Source organism: Octopus bimaculoides, chromosome 1, assembly GCF_001194135.2.
Source record: "Octopus bimaculoides isolate UCB-OBI-ISO-001 chromosome 1, ASM119413v2, whole genome shotgun sequence".
Classification (NCBI taxonomy): Eukaryota; Metazoa; Mollusca; class Cephalopoda; order Octopoda; family Octopodidae; genus Octopus; species Octopus bimaculoides.
The window spans coordinates 15,908,425-15,913,120 of record NC_068981.1 but is presented as its reverse complement, the minus strand read 5'-3'; the positions used below and the strand labels follow the sequence as shown (position 1 = coordinate 15,913,120).

The following is a 4,696-nucleotide window of genomic DNA, read 5'->3' as shown; positions in this document are numbered from 1 at the left end:
ATATATATATATATATATATATATATACGACGGGATTCTTTCAGTTTCCGTCTACCAAATCCACTCACAAGTCTTTGGTCGGCCCGAGGCTGTAGTAGAAGACACTTGCCCATGGTGCCATGCAGTAGGACTGAAACCGGAACCATGTGGTTGGTAAGCAAGCTACTTACCACACAGCCACTTCTGCGTCTATGCCAATAAAAACTAAAATTAACAGACTTACTTTTTCGGTACCATGTCTTTATTTCACAAACTCATCAATGGGTTGTTTAATGAGCTGGTTGAACAATTAACCGATTGTTAGTTTTCTCTGTCAGAGTCGTTTCGTCGTTGTTTTTGGTTTTATCAATTACGTTCTCATTCTTCAAAGTCAGCATTCAGCCCGTCTGAAAACTAGTCTTATGCTTATTGGTGTCTGCATGTACGTATGTGTGTATGTATGTGTGTATGTATGTGTGTATGTATGTGTGTATGCATGTGTGTATGTTTGTATGTATGCATTTATGTGTGGATGTATATCGATTGTGTGTATTTACTTATATTTGTGTGTACGTTCTGTTGTGCGATATGAGCATATGCGCGTGCGCAGTGTGGTGTAATCGGTTGTTTTATGAATAGCTAAGCATCCGTGTGTGTGTTTGCGTGTGTGCATTCTTGAGTGTGTGTGTGTGTGTGTGTGTGTGTGTGCGCGTGTGTGTTTGTATTTGTGTGTGGTGTAGCCGGTTGCTTTTCTTTGAATAGGTAAGAACGTGTGTGTGTGTGTGTGTGTGAATGCGTGCGCATTATTTTGTGTGTGCCCGCGAAGGTGTGTGTGGTTGTGGTTTCTTTTATGCGTGTATGTTTGGGTGTCTATGCGTGTGCATGGATATGTATGGTTGTGCACTGAATTGTTCATTATTGCATGCATTTATCTTTATGGATTTCTGTTTATCCTGCTGTAATACTATCCTCTATACCTAAATGTCTTTCCCCACCCACATAGACGCCCACACGCCCACATAGGGTATGTGGTGCGTGGGTGGTGGCAGTGCAGGTGTAATTTCATGATTTACTACGTTTATTTTGTATTTAGTGTTACCATTGTCTCGTTTATGAAAACAGACTCGCGTAGTGTATTTTGCTATTCATAATTGTTAAACTGAAAATAAATTCAGTAGTAGGAAGCAGCAGTAGCAGCAACATCAGCAGCAGCTATTCATTGATGATAATGAACAGCCGATACATTGAATAGAATGCTGGACGCCAAACGAAAGATTAGGTGTTCGTAACGTGTCACCTGTGTTATGCTCTATAACGTTACAGGCTGGGTAAATCTGCTAGAAACAGCCATGAATTCTTCCTCACATGAAAATATTTAGGCTTAGGGATGTAAAGCTGCATACGGTAATGTAGTCTTATATATATATCTCTGCAACCTAAAAGGAATATTCAATTCTGAAACTTATTGAAACCTTTATTTGGAAAGACCTGAACTGTTCCTATATGAAAGCACCACCTACAAAAGAAACAAAAACCATCAGAAAAATCATATCAAAAAATGAAAAACATCAAAAGATACTAACAAGAAAAAATTCCAACAATAACAACAACTGTGACGATGATGGTGATAACTAAAACACACAACGTGTGAGGTCTCTGTCTTCCTAATTGATAATATTAATGCTTGTAAATTTAAACAGCTGGAAAATTATATAATTAAGGAATTAACAAGTCATAGTAATATGTAATTAAGAAGTCAATAGGTCATATTAGCAGGTGAACATTATAGAACCAATTATGTTGCCACTATGCTACAGTTGGTTCTTTATGAATGAATGACCATATCGATATAACAAAAGAGAATGGTTAAAAAAATATCGTGAAAAGAGACGGCAGAAATGGCGAAGATAAAACGAAGATAAATCTGTCCTGGAAAATGTATTAATGGAAATACGATGGATATTTATCTCCCTCGCAGTTTTATTAACTTCGGTATGGGAGGAATATATTACAGATGTATATACATTATCCATTATATTCTTTATGTAAAATCCTTATCATTGTATTACAATCATCTACTCTAAAGCAGCAATCGAATATTTAATTAAAGGGAAAGCCACTCTTTGCTTTCATTAATGACTTGATGTCGGATTCGACCTTTTGTCGTATCTACTATGAGAAGTAATGTAATGCATGATAGATTCTGTGAAAATAACCATTATTTTTGCAACATTTTGGTGCCGGTAATACAGACTTTTGCTCCAGTTTTGTCTGCTGCAATATTGGTTTTTATCGATGGTGTTGTTATTAAAAGAAAAGCTAAATTTAGTAGTTATTCATTTTATTTTCTCTGACTTGAAAGCTCTGAAAAATCATGTAGTCAATATTTATTTCTTTTAATGAGTATAAGATGTAGTGAAATGTTTTCTTTCTATTTATAAACAAAATTAATATGTTCACTATAATATTTTTGTATCAATGGCTTTTTATTTCCATTCTGCTCCAACAGAGAAAGAGTGTAACGGCATTATAGATAAACGGCTACACATCCAGAAAATATAGTAATGCATGCCTAGATTTCGGTAGACAACATTTGCTTACATTAAATTTGTGAAATGTTCAGAAAATATATGCGCAGAAAAATATATGTACGTGCACATTTAGATATTACAGTAAGGTAATATATAAATACGCACGTACGAACACACACATATGTATTTATCTATGTGCGCATATCTATATATATATGTATATATATATACATATATATATATATATATATATATATATATATATATATATATATATATATACATATATATAACGACGGGATTTTTTTCAGTTTCCGTCTACCAAATCCACTCACAAGGCTTTGGTCGGCTCGAAGCCATAGCAGAAGACACTTGCCGAAGGTGCCACGCTGTTATTTTCTTCGGCTTAGTTATATACGACATGTCTATAACACTTTCTGTAAAAGAGTAGCATCCATAAATTATTTGTCTACTTGCACTACTTTTGTGTCATCAGCACAGCTAGTAAGTGTGGCTGTTTGTGTAACTGATGATATGTTCGTGGGAGCTACTGTAACCAGCAGCGGCCACAAGTTCCACTCGCAATATATGCCTCCTTGGAAAGTTCCTCATTAATTGCCCCAGTCTGGCTTCTGTCCTTCAAGTAGTCATGTAAACTCTCCTTAGTACCCCGACAATGTCTCAGTAGCTTGTGACATATCATCACATGATCAACTTTATGAAAATCCTTTTCAAAATCGTGAACTATGAGGTGGTGTCAAAAATTTCCCGGACTAGGTATCTAGCCTGCTAACAGATGGCAGCACACAATTGCGTGTGCAGTGAGGGCTAGCAATGGCTTTCATGAGGCAATGTGCCGTGTGATATGGCTGCGTTTACTTCGGATGTTATGAAATTTATGTTTCTTTGATCACGCTTATACTGTAGTCTGTAATTTTTTGTATTGAAATAAAGTTGGAACGAAGAGCCAGCGTGAAATTTTGCGTTAAACATAGGAAGTCTGGCACAGAAACATTGAGTATACCACGAAAAGCTTAAGAGGACGAGGCACGGGTATTTCAAAGCGGAAGAACATCACTGGAAGACGGTGAGCAATCTATAAGACCTGCCACAAGCGTCATCCCGGGAAATTTGGAGAGATGACATCACCTTGTGCATGAGGAACGTCGTAGGATTATCAACGACACTGCTGATATTGCTGGTTTGTCACATGGCTCCGTGCAGTCACTCCTAAAATCATGTGGCATGTCTGTCAAATTTTCCACATCGAAGTCTGACAAGGTCTCCATCTGTCAAGGTGTCCATCATTCGTTTCAAAGATCATCACCAGTAACGAGAGTTGTGCCTACGAGTACGACCCTGAGACGAAGCACCAGTAATCACAATGGAAGAGGTGTACTGAAACAGAAGGCTTTGCAAACCTATAACAGGCTTTATGGTTTGTCTTTAAAGTTTTTAGAGACCGGATTTCATTTCCTTTCCTTTCGTTTCATGGGCATAAATAAATATATTTTTATATAAATAAATATACGATCCAAGGCTCAAGGTGTGGGAAGAAGTTTTGCTTCAAGCAATCCGTAGTATATATAAACAAATTTTCAGGGACAATTGTGGTCTATTGAGAAGGAAGGTTGTGGATTATTTTTCTCATTGATGTACAATAAATTGAAAAATAGTTTTTTTTATATTTCATAGCGAGCGGAACCTCCATTCTTTAACTCTTGTATGAATATATTTATATTATGCATATATATAAGTATATGCATGTATATATATATATATATATATATATATATGTATGTATGTATGTATGTATGTATGTATGTATGTATGTATGTATGTATGTATGTATGTCAAGGTATGTATGTATTATGTATATACAGTAATCCCTCAACTATTACGAGTGTTAAATCCCTAAACCCCCTTGAGAGAGGTGAAAATTCGCGAAGTAAAAACAGTACTGTATTGTATACATTTTTTAATATAATTTTCATAACTTTTATATATTTATTTTCTTATGATTGCAAAAAAACAGCACGGAGGAATCGACGTAAGCTTGAATAATTAACCGCGATAGGTGAACCGCGACAGGTGAACCGAAATATGGCAAGCGATTTTTGTATATATGCCTATATTTAGATATATTTATCTATATATGCCACCACACACGAATATATATATATATA

General features: G+C 35.8%; 1 protein-coding gene across 3 annotated transcripts in view; it reads left to right on the top strand.

The window, feature by feature from the left end:
• The window catches only part of LOC106876580 (glutamate receptor 2), a 737,813-nt gene that overhangs the window by 623,129 nt on the left and 109,988 nt on the right, over window positions 1-4,696 (top strand). The window lies entirely within an intron of this gene.